Here is a 25,282-nt window from a genome sequence, read left to right on the forward strand (position 1 = left end):
CTCCATGGTAAATAAAGCTGTGATATATTCAAGACCTTGCTCTTTTTCTGTGTTTGCAGGGAAATTAGAAAGCTTTAGCTGTTGAATGTTGAAGTAATATAAAAGTTGGCTTGGTATATGTGAGGTTAGAAGCAGTCAGTCTTTTAAAGGTCTTGATGATGAAGAGGATATTGTGTTTAAAGTTCAGCTACAGATCAGAAAGCTTGTCTGCCGCCTGTCTCAGCCTTGTTGAGCTGTCAGAGAGTCATAGATTAGTGTGGTGAGTTTTTGTCAGGGTCCAAGCGCAACTGTTTTAATCTCCTTGGTATCCCATGGAAAGAAATGCTAGCTCAATCAAGACCAAATATCAGACAGTCTGCCAGCACAGAGCTGTCATCTTCTGCAGAAGTGATGGATGAAGAGAGTTGAGTTCTTTCAGTTTACCTTCAGAAGCTGATCCCATTTTTGTAATAGGTGATTGAGGAAAAAGAGACAGCGAACGGAGCAGGCTTTAATATCTCAGAAGGCTGTGAATGCTCAAATCATTTTACAAACATAACCAAAAGTGAATGATATCTGGACTTTTAAGAGATAAAAGAACTGGTTGAGAAAGTGGATTTTAAGTAGAGGGTTGTAAATGAATGTTGTAAATGAATGTTGGAACAGGGTTGATGTGTTAATATGGTTACACAGTCCCTCTCTACTTAGTACATTCCCAACAATGGATCGTTGGCAAAGATCATGCAGAAGTGGTAGGAATAGCTATTCCTGGAGATAACAAAGTGCCTTTGACAGATGGAACTATCCAAGGGCGGTCCACAGAGAAAATCCTCTTGGGAGAGATGAGAAAGCAGCAAGGCTGAGTGTGATACCTTGAGCCGATTTTTCTTTTTTTAAACACTTAAGCACCTGATTCAAAAATAAAAACAGAAAATGGAAGAAGCACTCAGAAGGCCAGGTAGAATTTTGGGGAGAGAGGAGGAGAGTTAACATTTCAGGTTGAAGGCTCTTGCCAGAATTGGCAAAGTGAGAAAACAAGCCTTTTTTAAATTGCAATGAGGGTGGGTTGGGGATAGGTAGGATGAAATGAATATTTCTGATGTGGGGAGACTAGGGTACAGGTTTAGTTAATATGTTAATTAGGAAAGTTAGAGGAAGGGAGACAAATCAAATAAAATATTAATGCTGTGAAATGGAATCAGAGCTGTTGAACATAATTTTTTTAAAAACTCAACAGATTAAAGAGAATTAGTGGAGAGAGAAAAATCAAGTTATTATTACAAATGATGCACACAGTAAAAAGTGAATTGTCTGAAATTATCGAATTCATTGGGGGCAGTAACATGCCAAAGTGGAAGATAAGGTACAATGCCTTGTGCTTACATTGGGCTTCATTGCAACGGTGCACAAAAAAGCAGAAAGGACAGAATGGGAATGGAAAAGATAATTAAAGTGAGAGGGAATTAAGTTTCTGATTTCCTGAGCAACATTTTAGTTATGTAAGATGTTACTCCTGGCTGTCAAGAACAAGGATTGATATCAAATTCAGCAGAAACTTAAATAATGTTGCATTTATACCTTATCTGCAAAGGGATACTTTGCTAATTTTTTTTGTCTTCAGAGCAACCATTAGTTCAAGTGAACAATTATCACTTGGGCTAGTTTAAACATTGATTCGTCCTTCCCTTAATTTTTTTTAAAAATTTTCACACTATGAACCATACTGACCAAAATACACACAAACATTTCCCTCTTGAATATACACAGTGCCATTTTCTCCCCTTTCTCCCCCCTCCCTTCCGTCCCTCCTTCACCCCCCCCCCCACCCACTCAACGTTCAACATATATGATACATTAAACCCATTAAACAATGTCATCACACAATGAAAATAAACAAGAAATTTGTGTCTCTATTTTTACATACTGGGTCCGTTCATTTCATCTTCCTCTCCTTCTGTCATTTTAGGCGGTGGAGGTCCGCGGTAGAACGTCTCTGTTTTATTATGATAGCCTTAGCTGTAGCAAAAAAATGTATTATGTCAACCTGGAAATTAGAAGATAGCCTGAGAATACAGCAACGGTACATAGAAATGAATAAATGTGTTCCACTGGAAAAAATAACATATAATTTAAGAAATCTTTGGCTTGGCTTCGCAGACGAAGATTTATGGATGGGTAATGTCCACGTCAGCTGCAGGCTCATTTGTGGCTGACAAGTCCGATGCGGGACAGGCAGACACGGTTGCAGCGGTTGCAAGGGAAAATTGGTTGGTTGGGGTTGGGTGTTGGGTTTTTCCTCCTTTGTCTTTTGTCAGTGAGGTGGACTCTGTTGTCTTCTTCAAAGGAGGTTGCTGCCCGCCGAACTGTGAGGTGCCAAGATGCACGGTTTGAGGCGAGATCAGCCCACTGGCGGTGGTCAATGTGGCAGGCACCAAGAGATTTCTTTAGGCAGTCCTTGTACCTCTTCTTTGGTGCACCTCTGTCACGGTGGCCAGTGGAGAGCTCGCCATATAACACGATCTTGTGAAGGTGATGCTGAAACAATTTAAGAAATAACGTAACAGTATTCGAACAAATTTGGGAACTGTACATGGAACACAACAGAGACTCCTCCTTCCCAATGCACTTCCCCCAGTAACTCAGGGAAGCTAACAAAGAAATGGGAAAAAAAAATCTAATGCTAAAAAGCAATCAGTTAGGCTAAGGATGATGCTACGGACTCGTGTGCAATGGTTGATGCTATTGTTCAACATTTCGGTAAACTTACCCTTCATTTCCATCCATAAACCTCTACATTATTTCTGTCTGTCCAATCCTATGGATTTCTATCCATTTATATGTGCCTGGGAATTCTGGTCTTTGTAGGTTCAATGGCATTTCAAACTTAATTTTTTTAAAACTCTTTTTCATGTCCTTTATTCATATGATTTATAAAGAATGTATTTCTACAATTAACAGAAAAACTCAATTAAATTATAGTATATATTTTGCTTTCTCCATTTATCTTGCTTTTTCTTCCTTGTACCAACACATGCAACTTGTTTTAAAAGCTAAGTTGAGGAGGAACCTCTTTTTTTCCACTCTATACACATTGAGCACTATCCTCCTTTTATTTCGTATTTGTTGACATAGCATGAGATTAGATATTCTCATTTAAAAATGACATTATCAACAGAAAACCTTAGACCTTCTGTACGTATTGCAAGAGTCTGATTTTATTGACAGCAACAAGCCCTGGTATAACAAGGAAAGAGGAGGAGATTAAAGAAGATGTCCTTGGCAACTGATAATGTTTGGAAGTCAAGTATAAGAATTCAAGGCCAATTCCATAATACAGATGAAAATGTGCTCACAGTTCCTGCTCCAAATCAGTGACCAGAGCTTAGTGATTTGATCAGCCACCTGATTAATATATCTTTCACTAGCAGTTCTTTAGGGTTGAGGATAGATTGCTACAATCAATATTGTGAGGCTTCTGCTGTCAGATGAGTCTAGTCAGCTATCGTGGTCTCATCAGGAACAAGTCATACTACAGAGAAGAGGTAGAAAATCCTGTGATATGGTGTGAGAGTTAACAACTTGTGTTTTAACATGGACAAAACAAAGGACATGATTGTGGACCTCAGGAGGATTAGGAACAGCCATCCTCTATGACACATCAATAACTCTGTTGTGGAGAGTGGATAATGATCAATCGTGGACACACATCATCTCCTCGCTTGTCAGGAAGGCACAACAGTGACTGCACTTCCTGAAAAGACTGAAGCGGGCAAGTCAACTTTCTATAGGAGCTCCTGGCTGGCTGAATCACAATATGCAGTCAACTGGGATTCACTGGTAGTGTGTTGTGCTGATGGCTGGCTCTTCCCCCTTCTGTTCACATATAAACCTGGTTTCCCACCTAAGCCCAGACTCCTTCCGAAGACTACTGTGAAACCCTACCCATAGTTATAAGCTAATAAAAGCATTTTTTCCCCCTCCAAAAAGCATTTATTTGTGTTACAATTTTATTAGCTTATTCCCCAAATGATGGAAGCGCTACTCAAGCCTGGTAAGCTACTGATAGACCCTCTGTCCCCCGATGCGGCTGAGGAGTTCACATACTGGCTAAACTGCTTCCATGCCTACCTGAATGCGACCAGAGACATCTTCCACACCGATGAACTCAGGAGGTCCGCACTCGTTCTGAGGATAGGAACAAAAGGGTATGCAGTCATCAGGGAATTCACTACATTTGATGCTGCCATCAAGCATTGAGGGCTAGGTACCTGAAGTTGTAAAACAAGGTCCTAACAAGGCATCGACTCGCTCTACATCATCAATAGCCAGGAGAGAGCATCGATGACTACCTGCTGGATCTGTGTATCTGCACTTCTTGGCAAGCTTTGTATAAGCGGCTACAGGCCACATTTGTGAGGAAGAACAGATTTGGGACACTCTAGTTGAGGGGGTCCACTCAAGGTACAGGAGGCAGCGACTACTCAAGTCAGGTAAGAAGGACTTGGCTAGCCATGTCGAGCTGGCCAAATCGTTGGAACAGGCCAAGCTTAAGATCAACGACCTCGTTCACCCAGGTAACCCCCTACCAAGGACTGGTTGCTCCCGCTACCCAAGCCCTAACAGCTGCTGCTTCCTGTGCCAGGGAGCTCTCCCGTGCTAGGGAGTGCTTTTTCTGCGGCAAGAGCCTGCATCCTTGATCTCGTTGTGTGGCTAAAGTCTCAGTGTGTTCCGGCTGTGGCAAGAAAGGGCATTGTGTGAGAGTTTGCTACACAAGGGGAAGCCCGGGGAAGACCACAACCTGCACCACTCCCGGATCTAATTTCAGCCCCAAGCTGTTTGCCCTGAATTCAACAGAGCCCACTTGCTGCACTACACACTGACGGAGGGTGTCAGTGGCAATGAGGAAATGGCGCGAAAAGGCCCAGCAGCCATCTTGCCATGACTCAAATTCAAACTTGGTACCATCTTCATCAGAGGAGGAAGGAGGATGGCCATTTTGCCATGCCATGAAATCAACGCCATCTTACCCATGCTGGGCAATACAGGATGGTGGGGGCCACTCAATTGAGGAGTATGGAGTCTCCAGGGACATAGCCTCAATGGTCCTATTTCTGGACAGACCTCACCAGCTCAGCAACTCCACAGTGACTGTGAAGGTAAACAGCAATTCCACTAAATGCCTAATCGACACAAGCTCTACGGAAAGCTTCATAGACTCACGGACTATGCAGGAGTACAATCTAAAGATGTATCCTTCTAATTAATACATATTCCTTGCATTTCATTCGCATTCTACACATATTCAACAACATTACGTACATCTGTCGTTTGATGGGGGAAAATTTTGTAAATTTCACTTGTATATACTTGATGAATTGTGTGCTCTGGTGTTGTTGGGTCTGGACTTCTTGTGTCACCTTAAAAGTGTGTCCTTGAAATATTATGGTCCCCTCCCCTGTAATAGTTCGGACAGATGGGTCCTAAAATCAGAACCCACATGCAGCCTCTCCACACTGAATATCGACCCCCTCCTCTCTTCCTGAATCTGTCCTCGGACTGCAAACCTATTGCTACCAAGAGCAGGAGGTACAGCACAGCTGGCTGAGATTTCATAAAGTCTGAGATACGATGTCTGCTCAACGAAGGGATCATCGAACCTAGCACCAGCCTGTGGAGGGCGCAAGTGGTAATGGTAAAAGGGGAAAACAAGTCCAGGCTAGTAATTGACTATAGCCAAACTATTAATCAGTACACACTCCTGGACGTATACCCCCTCCCTCGAGTTTCAGATATGGTGAATGATATTGCGTAGTTTCGGATCTATTCGACCATTAACCTGAAAGCTGTTTATCAACAGCTGCCAATCAATTCTGAGGACCATCCATATACGGCATTTGAGGCTAACGGTCGTCTCTATCAATTCCAGGTGGTCCCTTTTGGTATCACTAATGGGGTTTCTATCAACCAGAAGCAGATAAACAGAATGGTGGATGAGTATGGATTGAAGGCTATCTTCCCCGAACTCAATAATGTCACCATCTGTGGCCACACCTTGGAAGACCATGATGCCAACCTCCAGAGTTTTCTCCATGGGCGAAAGCCCTGAACCTCACTTATAAGTCTGATAAGTGCTTGTACTCAGGAATTAAATGTCTGGCTATCCTTGGCTGCATGGCGGAGAATGGCACTATTGACTCTGATCCCCATTGGATGCACTCCCTGTTAGAGCTCCCCATTCCTGGACCACAAAGACTTTGAGGAGATGCCTGGGGTTTTTCTCATATTATGCCCAGCAGATCCCTCAATACTCTGATAAGGTTCGCCCTCTCATAAAATCCACTAAATTCCCCCTTTCTGAACCCATGTTTTCTGTCTTCATTCACAGACCCTAAATTCTGCAGGAAGGGGTGAATGTAGTGAACTGGGATCCGCTGGTAGGGTGTTGTGCTGATGGCTGGCCCCACCTCCCGGCTCCACCCCATCTGCTCACATATATCCATGGTTTCTCACCTAAACCCAGAACCCTTCTGAAGACTACTGTGAAGCCCTACCCATAGTTATAAGCTCATAAAAGCATTTGTTCTCCCTCCAGTCGTGAGAGCTACACAGTCCGGTGCAGTTGCTGCAGAGAAATGGATCAGAGATCAATCCACAGGACCATAAGAGTGGTGGAGAGTATCACTGGAATCTCCTTCATCCCCATCGACATGATCTACTGGGATAATTATCTGAAGAGAGCATGCAAAATCATTGAGGACCTCTTCCACCTGGCATACGCCATCTTTCAGCTGCTCCCATCTGGAAACAGGTATAGGAGCATCAGAGCCCACACCACCAAACTGAGAAACAGCTTCTACCCAGGCAATGAGAATGTTGAACGACCAAAAGAACTGCACACACAAACCATCGGAGACTCTTGATATTTATTTATTTGTTTAACATGAATACTTGTCCTGGATATGGATTGTTTATCTGTATATGTGTTATGTTTGAATGTGTGTCTGTGTGTGTTTGCAGCAGGGCAGGAGAACAATGTTTCATAGGGTTGTGCTTCTGCAATCAGATGATAATAAACTTGAACCTCCCATCTAGGACTGTAATGGAGCTCGGAGTACCTGCTGGCTGCTTCGGGAGTATTGCCAGGCATGGGGATGCTGTGACCAACCTAAGGTGGCTGAGGGCGGTCTGCGCCTTGTCACTGGGGTTGATGGCCTGAGAAAGCATGCTGTCTTGATTTGCTTCTTGCTGCCAATGAAGTTAGAGGGTTACCAATTCATACACCTTATCCCATACTTTAGATGTCCCATCCATGTCTTTGAAGCCGACAGAACATGGAATCATTGCTGCGTAGCAGACGACGCTTTGCAGGTTAAATAAATGTGCAGTTGCTGAAAAATAGTCCAGACGATTTTTTTTTCATACCAGCAAATGCTTTTCCTTTGTCAAGTGAATACAGACCAGATATACTGAGCTTTAATACACATGGCCTTGTCAGTTAAATGTAGGATTTTGGTAAGTTCTGAAGAACTTGTTCAATTTTAAAGGACAAGCCATCGCACTGGGAAATAAGCATCGATGTGACTTCATTTTACTGTACATCTGCAGGAAATCCTTCAGAAGAGAGTGCCGAGAATGTATCATAGCATGCAGTGTGGTGACGCCAGATATGGTGGGATCTTATTTCACCTCCCCAGCGCCACTTGAAATTGGACTGCGCTAACTTTTGTCGGTAACTGCCATCTCAATCAAGGACCGAATTTCGCGCAGACACTATGTAATGTGAAGGATTGGGACTGATAGGTCCCAATCTGTCCACCTTTGTTCTGCAACTGGGGAATGACCTCTCCCTCTGATCTAACGTTACATTTGATTCTGGTGAGAAATTACTGGGGTGAAAATTAGGAGGGAATAGGGAATGTAAACTCCTGAAAATACTAATCTGGCCACCGTGACAGACGTGCACCAAAGAAGAGGTACAAGGACTGCCTAAAGAAATCTCTTGGTGCCTGCCACATTGACCACCGCTGATATCGCCTCCAACCGTGCATCTTGGTGCCTCACAGTTCGGCGGGCAGCAGAGCCCACCTCACTGACAAGAGACAAAGGAGGAAAAACCCAACACCCAACCCCAACCCACCAATTTTCCCTTGCAACCGCTGCAACCGAGCCTGCCTGTCCCGCATCGGACTTGTCAGTCGCCAGCGAGCCTGCAGCAGACGTGGACATACCCCTTCATAAATCTTCATCCGTGAAGCCAAGCCAAAGAAAAAGAAAAAAAAAAGATATCTAACAATTTTCAAGCTGGTCCACCTTAATATTTTAGCACAGTATCTGTGATTAGGCTGCCTACCAAAATGGATTACAATATTTTCCCACTTTGCCTGGTGAATAGATCCACAGTACCTGAAAGTGCATTGTAGAATGATTTAAATTGGGAACATTCTGAGCAGGCTTTGGTCTCCATCAAAACTACACAAATTTTTTAAAATGTCCATATTCCACTTTGTGATCCTGGTATTCTAGCCATTATCTTTTGAAAGCACAGAAATAAAGTAGAAATGGAAATACATTTCTTTCACCAATGATGATGAGAACAGTCATTTAAGTAAAAAATATTCCACAGACTTTGACTTTTGTTCCTGCGGATATCAAACAGCTTTATTCTTGAGCTCTATGACCACTGAAATCCTCACCTTTGAGTTTGGTTTGCTGTAAAGCTTTAATTCCCTGGTACCACCTCTGTGTTAGAAGCTTTAGCAGGCAAGGATCATTATTTCTGGCAGAGCCTTCAAAAATTTCTTTGGTTAACACTTATTTTCTTCATGATGCTCTCCCAACCTTGTGCTACCTCCCAGCATCTCTCTTCATCAATAGCTCAAAGCCTCCTCTGCTCTTCCTTTCTGTATGAAGGAATGTTCTCAGGTTAAACATAATCCAATGCAAATAATAAGGATATGCTGCCATCTTTGTTTAGCCTCCATGTGTGCAAGCTTGGCCTGCAAAGGAGAGTTAGCTGAAGCATCTCTGCTTTTGGCATTGCTTTATCTCACAGCAGAGTGGACAAGAGGAAATATTAGCAGAAATAAGAACGGCTTTCATTCATTGACAGATTTTTTTTTGTGATTTATCTGAATAAACACTACCCTGTCCTTGTGCACGGTCATGGAAGCAAATAAAGAAATTGTAGAGAATTAACTGCTGCCTGGTTTGTTTTCTGGTGACATTTTGATTTAGTTGCAAGCCTCTCTCCATCTCTCACTACCTGAAGTTTGAAAACACTTACAAGCTGATGGACATTAAGTGCTACCCTTCACTGGCACCCCAGCTGTGATTTTTAAAAAAAGTCTGCTATCAGTGTATGGTTGTGGAAATGTATGCCTTTTACATCCTATTGGATTATCTGTATTCAACTGTCAAGCTAAGCTCTGAGAAATAGCATCGTTGAGTTTCAAGATTTGCTGCAGCATTCAACTTGACAAGTCTGAGGAAGATGCTGCTTTTGGATTGAACATTTGAAAAGATTTCAACAAGTACTGAGGCTGAAAATAAAAGAATGCTTTAAATCTGTTTGCTTAATTCTTATATATTTTTTGTAAGTAGATAAAGTAAAGAGATGATTGATGCATTGGAAAAAATAGAGTGGTAATATTGAAACACACCACTATAAGATAAATGACATAAGTGGACATGAAAGAGCTAACATTGTTTTCTGACTCCTGCCTTAGACCTCACCCAAGGACTGGGTTTGAATAAGCCAGGAGCTGATGTGGCCAGAGGGTTTCCACTTGGCCTGGGAAGGGAGAAAATGCTTATCTGTTCTTAATGAGGCCAGATGGAAGGGTGAGGGAGATTGGGTTGTTGAGCAAGAAGGCAGGTGTAGCATAACCAGGAATTTCCTTCACCCAATTTAAATGAATTGGGCAATAAATTGGAAGTAATCAATTATATTAAGATGAGGTGCATTGGTTACTAAAAATGTTATAATCAAAAACATGTCATGTAAAGTTTTTTTTTAAACCAGAAAAGGCTGTAAACATTTCAGTGAGTTGAGCAGCAACTTTGGATAGAAAAAGGCAAGAATCAATGTTTTAGGTTGCTGTCCTTTCACCAGCAATTGGTTGTCACCTTCCTTTTACAAAATCCCAAATTTGATTAAAGGAAATATTGATGTCCAATCTGACTTACTAATCAGCAAGGAAATTTAGCATCAAACATCTCACTTGAAGTCACTGTTCAATTATTTCATGCATTTTGGATACCAAATAAGAAAACAAAAGTATAATTTTAATCTTCAGAAACAAGATTTTAATTTCTAATTGACAGAAGCCTTTAAAAATGGCAATGTGGTACCTTAGGATCCATTTTGGTGCCAGTGTACTCAATTTGAATCTCAGCAGTCGCCATGATTTATCCTGTGCCCAACTTTCTCCCACCTTCATTCCCATCAGATCCAAGGCTGACTATCGGATGACATGAGTGTTTTGCTTCAAACTCGGTTGAGGACTCCTGTCAGAAATCTGAATGCAGCAAAGGAGCAAAAGCATAATCAAGCAGACACCAGGTAAAGCTAATGCATTCCCAAAGCCATTCAGAGGATGCTCTGGATGAGTGCATTGTGCATAACATTGCAATTGTGGGAGACAAGTCTTTATCACTCTGAGGACTTCAAGGAGTGCACCAGAAGGAGGAGCTAATCAAAACTTCAGTCCTGGGTTTACATCTCAGTCCTCTGACTAATTTATGATTTATGGATGTGTGTGGAAACATGGCACAGGAGTTAGGAGATGCTTCGGAAATGCTTGCTGCCTCTCATCTGCAAACAAAAAATGATATGAATGATTAGCTGTGGCTCCTCATCATGCCTTTTGGATGCCTGATTATGGCATCAATTATGTGTGCCATTTGAAGGTGAGTTTAGCACTGTTGAGGAGACAGAATATGTCTCTGTAACATTAGCATTTCATTTCTCAGGAGGGCATGCTGTTATTACATGCTGCAGAAGCTAAGCAGGATGCTAGTCACATTTTGCAGAATCTCTCAACCCCCTTCCTGAACCAAAGTGACCCTTTAAACAATCTGATCTCGAGCCTTGCATATTTATCCCTGGAGGTTAAACACAGGAGGTTCCATTGTAGGTTCAGAAATTAGATGTTTATTTAAGCTGTTTGTTTGACTCCACACCTTCCTCCAATCCACAGCACTGTCCTAGAAGGACTTTTATACATATCCACAAAGGTTCCCAGGAGCTGAAGAAGTCATCCTTTATGTAGAACATACAGCAGTATACTGTAGGAAAAGGCCCTACGGCCAATGGGTATACACTAAACACGATGCCCAAAGCCTGCACATGATTCACATTCCTCCATTCCCTGCCTTTTCATTTGCTTATCTGGAAGCCTCTTAAATACTTCTTTTGTTTTTGTTTCTACCATAACTCCTAGCAGATCCTTCCAAGAATCCACCACTCTCTGTACAACAAACAAAAAATTGCCCTGCACATCTTCTTTAACCTCCCCTCCCCTCAACTTAAATGCATGTCTGAGAGAATATGACATTGTGCCTCTGGGGAAAATGATGTCCACAAATGATTATGGCTGTCTTCCCCATCAATGCCTCTCGTAAAGTGTCACAAAGATTAGAGATGTAGAAGTTTGTTGTAAATTATAATAGGATATAGACAGGATGCAGAATTGGGTGGTGCAGTGAACTGATGGCTGGTTCTGCCCCATCTAACCATGTATAACTCTGGTTTTCTGCTTAAATCCTGAGCCCCTTTGAAGACCACTGTAAGCTCCTCAGTTATAAGATGATAAAAGCATATGTTCTCCCTCCAGTTGTGAGCTTTTATTCATGCGACAGGTGGAAAAGTGGCCGATGAAGTTAAATCTAGATAAATATGAAGTGATGTATTTTGGAGAGTTAAACTTGAAGGAAGAGTATGTGGCGGTACGTCATTAGGTCCCGCTTGTCACGCATGCGGCGGGGAAACTGGCAAAAATGGCGCCGTTAGGGGTTTCCTCCCGACCTCGGCACCGGTCTCAGAAGCCCACATTTTGGGACCCACGTGATGCCCCAGTGACGTCGGGGCCCTCCAGCGCGGTTCTCAGCCAGGTCCGGCTGGAAGTATAAAACCAGGCAGGCAGCCTGCAATAAATCAGTTTTTTGCTCACTGAACTCAACCTGTCTGGTTGTGCAATCCTTCAGTTAGCAGTGTAGCCACCGCTACAACTGGTGACCCTGACAAGTTCAAACATCTTTGAACCCAACATGAACGATCCTTCGATCAAAGCTATAGCCATCAAACTTCCTGACTTCTGGGTTCAGGAGCCGGAAACCTGGTTCAGCCACGTAGAGGCTCAGTTTCACCTCCGCCAGATTTCATTGGATTCGACCAAGTTTTACCATGTGGTCGCTGCCCTGGACCAGGCCACCGCCAAACGAGTGCTGCACCTCGTTCAGCACCCACCTGCACAAGATAAGTACGTGACCATTAAGTGGGTGCTCATCGGCTCCCTCGGCCTCTCCAGGCGCCAGCTTGCCACTCGGATGCTACGCCTTGGGGGTCAGAACTCCAATAGAGTTGATGGATGAGATGCTCATACTCATGAGCGATCACACCAACTGCCCACTCTTCGAGTGCATCTTCCTCGACCATCTGCCTGAAGACATCGGTCGTTACTGCCCCAGGAGAGCTTCATCAACTCAAAAGGCTCAGGGGCTATGGCTCAAATGATTCCCAGAGGGCTCAGCAGTCCAGCAGGTTACGAGTCATGGGCATGACCACGCCAAGCCTTCCTCTAGCGCTGCAGTGGAACACCTGGCCCCTGCAAGGGCCTCAAAGAGCATAGCTAGAAGCAAGCCATCCACTTCAGGCCTCTGCTTCTTCCACCAGCGCTGGGGAGCCAAGGCTCAGAAGTGTCGTCAGCCCTGCTTGCTCCAGGGTATATAGCAGGCTGGCTGCTATTAATGGCTGCAGCGGCTGGCCAAGAACACAGCCTTCTCTACCTGCGAGATACAATCAGCGGCTGATGCTTCCTCATCGACACTGGGGCCCAGATCAGTGTCATCCCACAGCCATCGAGTCCCGGAACCAGCCTCGAGGACCTCCCCTTCGTGCAGTCTATTCAACGGAGATCCGAACGTATGGAGACAAGACCGCCCACTTCCAGATCGGCCAGCAGAAGTTCTCGTGGAGGTTCACCGTTTTGTCCCTTCCAACCGCCATCCTGAATGTCGACTTTCTCCTTACCCATGGACTCCTGGTTGACATACAAGGTGGGTGACTGGTAGATGCCCGTACCTTCCAATCCGTTCGCCTCAATGCCTCCTACACAGAACAGCTGCAGATGGCCATGGTCACCACGCCCAAAGACGAGTTTCAGTGTATCCTGGACGAGTTCCTGTCCCTCCTCAAGCCGCAGTTCTCCGCTGCCTCACCACGCCATGGGGTGTTTCATTACATCCCCACCCAAGGCCCGCCAGTACACGCCAAGACATGCCGGCTCCTGCCTAATAAGCTCCAGGTAGGGAAGGAAGGGTTCTTGCATCTGCAGGAGCTGGGGATCATTCAACGCTCTGACAGTCCCTGGGCCTCACCACTCTACCTGATCCCAAAAGCCTCCAGCAGCTGGCGCACCTGCAGAGATTATCGACGGCTTAACAATGCGACAGTACCTGACCATTACCCAATCCCTCACATCCAGGACTTTATGGCTAACCTGTATGGTGCGAGGATATTCTCCAAGGTCGGCCTGGTGCACAGGTATCACCAAATCCCAAGGACATACCCAAAACACCATCATCACCCCCTTCGGCTTGTTCGAGTTCCTACACTTGGCGTTCGGGCTCAAGAATGCCGCCCAAACCTTCCACTGCCTTATGGACACATTGCGCAGGGATTTGAATTTTGTATTCATTTACCTGGATGACATCCTAGTCGCCAGCAGAGATCGGGCAAAACACAAGTCTCACCTGCGCACCCTCTTCTCCTGACTGGCTGACTTCGGCCTAATGATCAATCCGGCCAAATGCCAGTTGGAGAAAGAGTCCATGCATTTCCTGGGACATACCATCACGGATGAAGGAGCCACACCTGCCGCTACGAAGGTCGCTGCAATCAGGGAGTTCCCACACCCGGACAGCTCAAGGGGCTACAGGAGTTTGAGGGTATGGTCAATTTCTATAACCATTTCATTCCAGGCACTGCGCGCATCATGCAGCTGCTCTTTGCCCTCATCGTGGCCAAAGACAAGACACTCGCCTGGAATCCAGAGGCCAGCAAGGCATTCAAAGCCACGAAAGATGCCCTCACGAAGGCTACCTTGCTCGTCCACCCACGCACCGACCTGCATATGGTGCTCTCTGTCGATGCTTCTGCCACAGCCGTCAGTGCCGTCCTGGAGCAGCAGGTGAATGGACAGTGGAAACCACTGGCATTTTTTAGCCGACTTCTTTGCCCACCAGAGTGCAAGTATAGCGCTTTCGATCGTGAGTTGCTGGGCATGTACCTGTGGTGCATCATTTCCACTATTTCCTGGAGGGGAGGACTTTCATCATTTTTACCAACCACAAACCCCTCACTCAGGCGCTCGTTATGGCAAGAGATCCCTGGTCGTCCGCCAACAGCATCACTTCTCTTTCGTGTCAGAGTTCACCACTAACATTCGGCACAAGGCAGGGGAAGACAACGTGGTCGCTGATGCACTCTCACAACCAGCCATTTGCGCGTTGACATCCGACCTCAACTTCGACCAGCTCACCCGGGACCAGAAGTACGACGAGGAGACGTGGGCCTTCAGGACTGCCATCACGGGCCTGCGGTTCCAGGACCTCCCAACTCCTCACAGTGAGGGCACCGTCCTGTGCGATGTCCCCATGGGCACCCCACAACCAGTGGTTCCCCAGCAGTAGCTCAGGCAAGTCTTCCACCATATCCATGTCCTTTCCCACCCTTCCATCAGGTCCACGGTCCTAATGATGGCATAATGTTTCATCTGGCATGGGCTTCGGAAGCAGATTGCGGCCTAGGCCAGAACCTGCACCCATTGCCAGCTTTCCAAGGTACACAGGCACACCAGAGCAGCTGTAAAAGATTTTGAACATGTCCGGGAATGGTTCAACCACATACATGTGGACATCATTGGACCCTTACCCATTTCCTGAGGTAACCATTACATTTTCACAGTGGTAGACCCCACCACTCGTTGGCCCGAGGCGATCCTGATGCCAGATGCCTCCACAGACTCCTGCTCCCGAGCACTTTTGAATGGTTGGGTTTCCCGTTTCAGTGTCCCAAACCACCTCACCAGTGATCGGGGCACCCAATTCACCTCTGTGCTCTGGGCACAGCTCGCCAACAGGCTGGGGATCTAGCTACATCACATCATGGCCTATCACCCACAGACCAATGGGCTAGTCGAGCAATTGCACCACCACCTTAAGTCGGCACTTATGACCCACCTCACCGGCCACCATTAGGTGGATGAGCTGCCTTGGGTACTCCTGGGCATCCGCTCAATACCCAAATAAGACCTACAGTTGTCATCAGCTGAGCTGGTCTACAGTGCACCACTAGTCCTACCCATTGAGTTCGTCAACACACCTCACAACCCCCAGCAGACACCACACAGTCTATTTCCCCACCTCCGGGCTCAGTTGGACTCCTTCACACCCCCACAGCTGCCCAGACCCGGCACACAGGCCTCTTACGTCTCTAGAGAGCTGTACTCTGCAGAGTATGTTTTTATCAAGTGAGGCCCCTCCACAGCACCTTTACAAAGACCATACGAAGGGCAGTACAAAGTCGTCCAGCGTTCAGGATCCATTTTCACAATGGACATTTGTGGTAAGAGGGAACTGTTTACGGTGGACAGGTTAAAGCCAGTCCACCTCAACCTCACCAAACCAGTAGTTGTGGCCCAACCAAAGAAGCGAGGTCACCCGGCAAAAAAGGACATTGGCGCTGGTTCTGTGGGGGGCTGTGTGGCGGTATGTCATTAGACAGGTGAACAGGCCCTGCTTGTCACGCACGCAGCGGGGCAGCCAGCCAAAATGGCGCCATTGGTGGTTTCCTCCCGACCTCGGCACCAGGCTCAGAAGCCCACGCTTGGGGACTCACATGACACCCCGGTGACGTCAGGGGCCCCCAGCGCGATTCTCAGCCAGGTCCGGGCTGTGAGTATAAGACCAGCCAGGCAGCCTGCAATAAATCAGTTTTTCTCACTGAACTCAACCTGTCTGGTTGTGCGATCCTTCAGTTAGCAGTGTAGCCACAGCTACAAGTACATGGTTAATGGTAAGATACTTAACAGTATGGAAGAACAGTGGAATCATGGGATCCAAATCCATAGATCCCTCAAAGTTGATAGGGTAGTTAAGAACTGGTGAATGTTGGTTCAATTTTAATATTTAAGAAAACTTTGGACAGATACATGGATGGGAGGGGTATGGAGGAATACGGACTGGGTGCAGGTCAGTGAAACAAGGCAAAATCATAGTTTAACACAGTCTTGAAGGGCCAAAGGGCCTGTTTGTGTGTTGTAATGTTCCATGAGTGTTACAATTTGGTTTGGCCAGTTTGCAAATCAGGATGATTGCTTTCTGAGGGGGGAAAAAAAAAACAAATGACTGCATTTTCTCATACAGCTAATGAAGTTCTCCTGGAGAAACTGAGACAAATGTGGCGAATGGAATGGAAATAAATGTTCAACAGAGTTAAATATTCACATGTAGTGTCCCCGAAAGGAATATAGAAACAGCAGAATGGCATTCCCAAATATTAAAGGTTTCCTTCTGTTCCTGCAATTTTTAAAGCATGAACAGTACAATGTCCCTGCATCTTTGCATTGTCCAAAAGTGAATTTAAACATTGCCATGAATCCCAAAGTAAACTGTAGTCTGCACCTGAACCTGACCCAGCTCTCAATAATTGTCCTTGAAGATCACCATTAACAGAAGAGTTTGACCAAGTAGAATAACTACCACAACTGTCTGGGAATAGCTGACTGATCAAAGCCTGAAGACAAACATTGATCTGTACTTTTGTGTCCTAATGATATCTGATCTTATAGTAAACAGAGTACCAAATATTAATAAAAAACTTCAGTTTTAATTCTACAAATTACATTTGCTTTCTGTACTGAAGTTTTGCATAGTCAAGCGACAGTGTTGGTTGAACATTAGTGAAATGATTAAAAATGTCTCCATTCTTTGTTCCATTTCAATACTCTTCTTCTGTTGCTTTAATCTCGGGGCACACTTCTACAACCAGGATTCTTCATCCCCACTGCAGACTGCTTCTTCTCCTTTAAACCTTTTTCTACCTCCAGGACATCCCATTTCAGCCTTCTGCCTGCTCTGGATCTTTACATTTCCAATTGCCACTGTTACGAGCCCAGACAACACCAAAACCCAGCAGCAATAGATATTCAACAAGACAAATGGTTACTTAAAAAAAGTTGCTTTTAATTATCTTTAAACATGAAAATAGAACTTTAACTTATCACTATTAACTTAACATAATTTAACCCCCTTCTAATTCTAAGGGCACGTGTATGTAATGTGTGTATAAGATCAAAAAATTATTTGGTTCACAATCCAATTTCACTTCTCATTCCTTCAAGTTCACTGGTTGCAGGCAATTCTTATACTGTGCAAAGAATTTGACATTTATAAAGTTCATCAGGCCTTAGTGCTTGAGAGGTAAATGGTTACCGCTCAGGAAGGTTCTTGTCAGTTTTCAGAGGGAAATGTGTTGTTCCAGGACATCCACAACTGAGGTCACTTCAGTGTCTTGCTGACGAAACTTGCCCCATCAGGGTTCTCCAGATGATAACTTCTTTCTTTTAGGTCACCACAGAGTTTCTTTCTGTTTTCCTTATTCCAAGTGAAACATTAGACAGCCAGTCCTCTCCTCTTGCATGAACCACAAGGGCTTTGACCAGACTGAACAAAGCACTTACAAACCCATCTTCCAAATGGGGCTTTCCACAAGCTTGCCAGCTTGTCCAGTTCCAGTCCCAGTTGCCTCTGCTGGGTGTAACATTGTCGAAGTTATCGCTGTCTCTCTTTCTCTCTCTCTCTGAGAGAAAGCCTGTTTGACTATCTCTGCTTGCAAAACCACATGATCCTCTTAGAAGAACGCCAGACAATCTGCGGCTCCAACAAGATCTTTCATCTGTTGCCTTTTTGTAAACAACAATCTATTAGTGAAGTCTCTTGGGCACTCTCCAAAGCTCTTGCAAAGACTGTTGGCCCCATGTCTAGCATGAGGCAGAGCTCCAGTATTTTAAATAAGATTTGTTTTAAAGTGTTTGTATGTTACCTACTCTAACAAACCTTTCCCAATTTATTTCCCAAAAACATATCTATATACTCTGTCACACCACCAAAATATCAATGATCTCAACTTCACTTCTCCCCTCGCTCAATACAATCTCAGTCCTTTGGAATGCCTGGCCTTCCACACACACTCTGCACTAATCCCAACCTCACCATCAAACCCGCAGACAAGGGAGGCACTGTTGTGGTCTGAAGCCAGATGACAACTCTCAGACACCCCCTCTTAATTACCCCTCCAACAGGATCTCACCAAAGCTCATCAAACCACTGGTTAACACTCTGTCATCACTCATCATTTCTGGTCATCTTCCTCACTCAGCCCCCAATCTCATTGTTTCCCAACCTAAGATTCACAAACACAATTGTCCCAGCAGAGCCATTGTTTCTGCCTTCTCATGCCCCACCAATTTGATATCTGCTTACTTTGACTCCATTTTGTCCTCCCAGTCCATTCCCTCCCCACTTAAACCTATGATACTTCACCTGCCCTCTGTCACTTCAACCACTTTCAGTTCCCTGAACTCAACTGTCCCATCTTTATCACTGTACACAACCACCCCTTCCCCCCATACCAAATACTTCAAACCCCTTAGTTTCTTTCTTGACAATAAACTCATCAAGCACCCCTCCACCACCACCCTTCTCTGGCTGGAAGAATTTGTCCATCACTCTCAACAATTTCTCCTGAGACTCATCCCATTTTCTCCAAGTCAAATGGGTCGCCATGGGGCAAGGCCCCTCAACTCTTCCTGCACTACGTTGACTACTTTGGTGGTGCCTCATGCACCTATGATGAGCTCAGTAACTTTATTCACTTTGCTGCCAACTTTCACCCCAAGCTCAAATATGCTTTGTCCATCTCCTTCAACCTTTTCCCTTTCTTAATCTCTCCGTCTCCATCTCAGGAGACAAACTCTCGACAGACATCTTCTACAAACCCCCCAACTCCCACAGCTCCCTCGACTTCTCTTCACACTCTGTCCCCTGTAAAGATTCCATTCCTTTCTCTCAATTCTTCGGTCTCCATCATATCTGCTCCCAGGACAAGGCCTTCCATGTCAGATCATCAGAGATGTACTCCTTGTTCAAGCAACGTAGCTTCCTCTCCTCCAGCATCAATTCAGCCCTCACCCATATATTGTCCATTGCCCACACATCTGCACTTGCCATCATGCACAACAAGAATGGGATTTCCCCTTGTCTTGACCAAGTTCCCCACCAGCCTCCACATCTAATATCTCATCCTCCATCATTTTCGCCACCTACTATGTGATCCCATCACCAGACAACTCTTTCCTACTTCTCCCCTCTCTGCCTTCCAGAGGGACCACTCCCACAGTGGATCCCTTCCCACCATCGGCCCCTTGGCACCTAACCCTGTGACCGCATGAAATGCTACAATTGCACCTACACCTCCTCTCTCACCACCATTTGGCGCCCCAAGCAGTCTTTGCAAGTGAAGCAATACTTCAATAGTTCACTACTGCATCTGAAGCTCCTGGTGTGGTCTCCTCTACATCAGAGAGAATGGATGTAGACTGGGAGATTGCTTTGCTGAGCACCTTGGCTCTGTCGGCGCAATAGTGAGAATCTCCCAGTGGCCACCCATTTCCATTCCCCACCTCATGCCTTTGCCGACATGCCTGTCAATGGTCTCATCCACTGCCAAACTGAGACCACCTGCAAATTGGCAGAAAAACACTTCATAGAATATTCTGTCGACTTCACCGGTTTCCATTAGCCCCCCAATCTTGCCCTATATCTCCTTTCCTCTAGCTCTGTCTCTCTTCCCTTTTCCCTCTGTCTCCTTTACCATTTCTCCCCAAATTAATTCTCACCTTTCCTCTCTCCTGCCTCCTCTCCATATTCAAGTAACTCCTTTGGTCTGTTGCCCTGTACTCCTCCCCCTGCCCTTGCTTTTAATTCTGATGTCTGCCTGCTTTTTACTCCTATCTTGAGGAAGGGCTCAAGCCCAAAACATCAGTTACATAACTTTATCTCCTATGTTGAGTTTCTCCAGCATTTCTGTTTTTACTACAATCACAGACTTTCATGTTTCATTCTATTTTAATACTGTCCTATTAATGAATGACAAATCCTGCTTCATAAATCTTGATAAAACCCTGCAAAAGGAGAAGATATGTGGAAAATTCTTCAGTAAAAGCATGAAAAACTATCCATTACAGCAACCAAAATACTTAGCTTCTGAGGACAAACCCCTGGGCAGTTTGTCTCATGCCTTGGCTCTGTGTGGTTCACTGTTTGCACTAGAGATTAGTGCTGCTTCAAAAGGATCTGTCATCATAGTAAATCCGTTTCAACCTACTGGCCCGAGGAATCGTTTAATTTTAAAATTCCATCATCGTAATGTGAATTGATTGAAATTCTGACCTTGTCCAGGGGAGAATAATCAGAGAAACTGTTGTAGCACTTTTAGCTCTGAATCCCATCAATGTTCAGATTTCACCAGTTGGCAAGTTCCAGCCAAACTCAATGTGGGGCATTAACTGGAGGCCCAGAGCCGTCAATTAGGATTGAGGTGGCTGTAAACCAGTTGTGCGATGTTCAGCTTCAGAGTTGTTCCTCATTGCAAGCTTCTTCTGAACGCTTAGGAAAGGCTGGGAGCTGCTGGTTGCTGAGAAACGCTAGCTGGTTGTAAATGGCAGCACGGAGCAGACAGGACTTCCAATCAGTGATGTCAGGTCATGTGCCCAGCAGGTAACTGCATTAAAATTATGGCATGTGTCAAATATGATTTGAAGTTGTGAAATTCTGTTTGCACCTTGACTCCTTTTGACAAAATCTCTGCAAAACTCCAAAAGTGAATCTTTGATTGTTTATTCTTGACAGCCAAGTATAAAGTATACGTCAAACATCAGATTTTGTGAGATTACTTTAATCGAGGACACAAGTTGTCAAGACTATTCAAGTGTAAATGAGAATGATGATCATCTTGAGAGTTTATTGTTACCACATTGACCACTGCCAGCAGGCTGATATCGCCTCCAACTGTGCATCTTGGTGCCTCACAGTTCGGCGGGCAGCAACCTCCTTTGAAGAAGACCGCAGAGCCCACCTCACTGACAAAAGACAAAGGAGGAAAAACTCAACACCCAACCCCAACCAACCAATTTTCCCTTGCAACCGCTGCAACCGTGTCTGCCTGTCCCGCATCGGAACGAACCTGCAGCTGACATGGACATTACCCCTCCATAAATCTTCGTCCGCAAAGCCAAGCCAAAGAAAGACCTAGGTACAATGTACGAGATGCACCAAAATTCTTACTTGCTGCAGCCACACAAGTACAGATTTCAGATTTATTGTCAGAGTTCAAGCATGACATCACATACAGCCCTTTATCCTGCAGGCGTGGCAGAATTACCACTAATTGGTGATGCAAAAACATGTAAACAAATAAAAGAGCTGTAAACAGATAACAAATGTAAACAAACTGCAATGCAGAGAGAACTAAAAAATCAATAAAGTGCACAAACGAGAGTCCTTAAATGAGTCTCTGATTGAGTTTCTCGTTGAGGAGTCTGATGGTGGAGGGGGTTGGAACTGTTCCTGAACCTTATGGCACCTACACCTCTTTCCTGATGGGAGCAGCGAGAACAGATCATGTGATGGGTGGTGTGGGTCTTTGATGATTGCCACTTCCCTCTGACAGTGGAGTTCCCATTGGATGTACTCAATAGCAAAGGAAAGTTTTGCCTGTCATGGCCTGGGGTGTGTCCACTACGTTTTGGAGGGCTTTATGCTCAGGGGTATTGGTGTTCCCAAACCAGACCATGGATTAAATTAAAGTACCATAATTTGCTGAAACAAAGATAGGTAGCAGCTAGTGCTATCACCACTTCAGCAGGGCACACTTATCTTTTGTTGATCCTTGAATAGCTAGTTTATGGTTAGGGTAGTAGAATGAGGTACAAGAACCTGATAATGGTGTTCTTGAACTTAAACTGCTAGTATGTGGGCTTCTGTACTTTCTGCTGAAGGTAGCAGTGAGAAGGGATTGTGACCATTGTGATGAGGATCCTTTACAAGAAAAACACACACACACATATGCTGAAGAAACTCAGCAGGTCAAACAGTGCCTTTATGCAGCAAGATACATCACCCTCATGTTCCCCCACACCTTGATGAAGGGCTCAAGCCTGAAATGTTGTTGACGTATCTTCACCTTTGCTACATAAAGGCACTGTTTGACCTGCTGAGTTTCTCCAGCATTTGTGTGTGTTTTTTCACTTAACCACAGTGTCAACAGAATCCTGTGTTTTACCCAGGATCTTTTATGAAGTTGGCTGCCTTCCTGAGGCAACACCTCACATACATGCATTGTAGTAGATGGTAGGTCAGTGTTCGTGATGGACTTGTGAAGGTTTACCACTTTCTGCAGCCATCTCTGTCCTTGGGAACTTGTTTCCAAACCAGTCAGTATACTTTCCACAGTGCACCTTTGGAGGTTTGAAAGGGTATTAGACAACATGCCAAATCTCAGACTTCTTAGAAAGAGATGTTTGTGTGCTTTCCTCATGGTTTTCTCCATGTGTAGGCTCCAGGAAATATTTTCCAATATGTGGACATCCAGGTACTTGGAGTTACTAACCCTTCCACTGACATCGCACTGATGAAGACAGATTTTTGGCTCCTCAGCCTTACTAATAGCTCAGATGCTGTGTTTAACAAGGCTGATGTGTGTTTTACTGTGTGCATTGGAAATTGAGGGGCTTAACTAAATATAGAACTGGTAAACATTAATCCAAATAGTTATGGATGCAATGATCCCAGCGTTTAAATAATCTTGCTGAAAAATGAAATGCAAATGCAAGCATGGAAGTGAATGATTCTTTTTTTTTCAGAGCAAATAAATAGAAATAAATAGGAAATTACAGTAGCATTTGGAATCCATATTCAGTCAGGAAAATCCTCCCCTTTTTCAGATAATGATTGTGTTCAGTTCAGGGCACTGCAAACTGAAAAGAATAAAATAAAATTGAGTCACAGAGGGCTTTGAGTTAAATTAGCAAACAAAATTTTCAATGTAGGTTTGAATTCCTTAAAATGTGGAGAGCTGTGGGGTACTTTGACTGACATATTCCAAGTACTGGGAGACTTTAATACAAGTGATATGGTTATATGGTTACTTGAAATTCCACCTCACTGTACAGTAAAAAAAAAGTTAAGAATTAGATCTTCATGCAAAAAAAAGGGTGATGTTGAAATATTAGCAACTAACTCAATTAATAATTTAAAATATGATATTGGCAGGTTTATTTGCCTTGATTATTAAAAGATTTAGCATATGGACATGGATTTGGTTGAAAGACAGAAAATGCCCAAAGGGCAGAATGACCCACTTCTTCCCCAAAGTGACTTGTTGGAATAAATCAGTCATCTGGTTTGGATGATGAGTGGGAGTTTGGAAGCTAGTCCCCTGTTCTTGCTTCAACTTCAAGGGTGTCTTCAGTCTAACTGCCATTATTACACGAGGAAGATGAGTTCCAGTCCTGTTGTTTCTCCTGTATGATTCATGAGAAGCAACAATGTTCATTTATATATTTTTTAAAATCAAGTAAAATGCTTAAGGTTCTTTATATAAATGATTTTCATCAGCAAATTGACACTTAGTCACATGAGAGATTACGGTATATTCTGCATCCTCTCCAAAGCCTTCATATTCTTGTTATACAATGAATGGAAATGCACATGTCATTCCCAATGTGGCTCAATCAATTGATTACCAAGTTGTAATGTATAGAACATAGAACACTGCAGGTCCTTCGGCCCTCCATGTTGTGCCATATATTCCTTTAAAAAATGCTTCTCGTACTGTAAGGGTTGCCAGGCAATACTAATGGAAGGCAGAAGGAAATTTTGTGTAATACATGGAAGTGAGGGGGTTGGAGGGTTATTGACAGAGAGCGGGAGGTTTGAGCTAGTGGAGCTGTTCTAGTGAACCGGTGCGGACTCGAAAGGCCAACATGGCCTGTTTCTGCTCCGTAAATGGTTATATGGTTAAATGGTTAAACCATTCCTTATTTTCCAATCCAAGTAACATCCTGGTAAATCTCCTGCACCCTCTCCATAGCTTCGACATTCTTCTTATAATGAAGTGACCAGAACTGAACACAATACTCTTAAGTGTGGTCTCACCAGAGATTTCTAGAGTTGCAACATGACCTCTCTACACTTGAACTGAATCCCCCTATTAATGAAGCCCAGCATTTCACAGGCCTTAACAATCTGTGTGTCGACCTTTAGCAATGTATGTATTTGGATCCAAGGTACCATCCACACTCTTAACCAACCGATCATTAACCCTGTACACGGCCTTCTGGTTTGTCCTTCCAAAATGTATCACCTCATACTTATCTGAATCGAACTCCATCTGCCACTTTTCTGCCCAACTCTGCATGCTGTCTACATCCTCTTGTAACCTTCGACAACCTTCAGCTCCATCACAGCTCCTCCATCGTCAGGATATAACACCCCGACTGATGAAGCCTTCTTTACCATCCTATCCACTTGTGTTGCTGCTTTCAATGATCTTCTGACTTTCATGTCAAGATTCCTCTATATGTCAAATGCTCCTGAATCCTGCTATTTACTGTTTACCTGACCCTTATTTTGACCTCCCAAATTGTAATACGTCACACTGCTGTTTAAAATCCACCTGCAGTTTCTCTGTCCCTATCCCAAACTGAATTATGTATCCAATATGACACCATTATGTATCATTATGTATCCATTATGACACCATTATGTATCCATTATGACATCATTATGTATCCTTTGATAACCTTCTTCACTCTCCACAACTCTTCCAATATTTGTATTGTCTGCAAACATACTAAATTGCATTTTTTTCTGACTGGGGATTGTAACAACTGTGGAGATCTGATTATATATATTGATTATATATATTATATATATATTGTATACGCACACATGCATACACGTG

The 25,282-nt window shown here is 44.2% G+C and overlaps 1 long non-coding RNA gene across 2 annotated transcripts; it reads right to left on the reverse strand.

The window, feature by feature from the left end:
• Positions 1–1,843: 1,843 nt before the first annotated feature.
• Positions 1,844–25,009, reverse strand: LOC138763535 (uncharacterized). Of its 2 annotated transcripts, none has more exons than XR_011357635.1 (7): positions 24,683–25,009; positions 23,679–23,840; positions 23,212–23,294; positions 10,330–10,496; positions 8,673–8,879; positions 4,108–4,164; positions 1,844–2,514 (listed from the first exon to the last, which is right to left on the reverse strand). It is a non-coding gene; the product is annotated as an uncharacterized lncRNA (long non-coding RNA). The 2 variants fall into 2 exon arrangements; XR_011357634.1 differs by having other exon boundaries at positions 10,330–10,792.
• Between the last annotated feature and the right edge of the window lie 273 nt (positions 25,010–25,282).

Source organism: Narcine bancroftii, chromosome 5 (genome assembly GCF_036971445.1).
Source record: "Narcine bancroftii isolate sNarBan1 chromosome 5, sNarBan1.hap1, whole genome shotgun sequence".
In the NCBI taxonomy this organism is placed as follows: Eukaryota; Metazoa; Chordata; class Chondrichthyes; order Torpediniformes; family Narcinidae; genus Narcine; species Narcine bancroftii.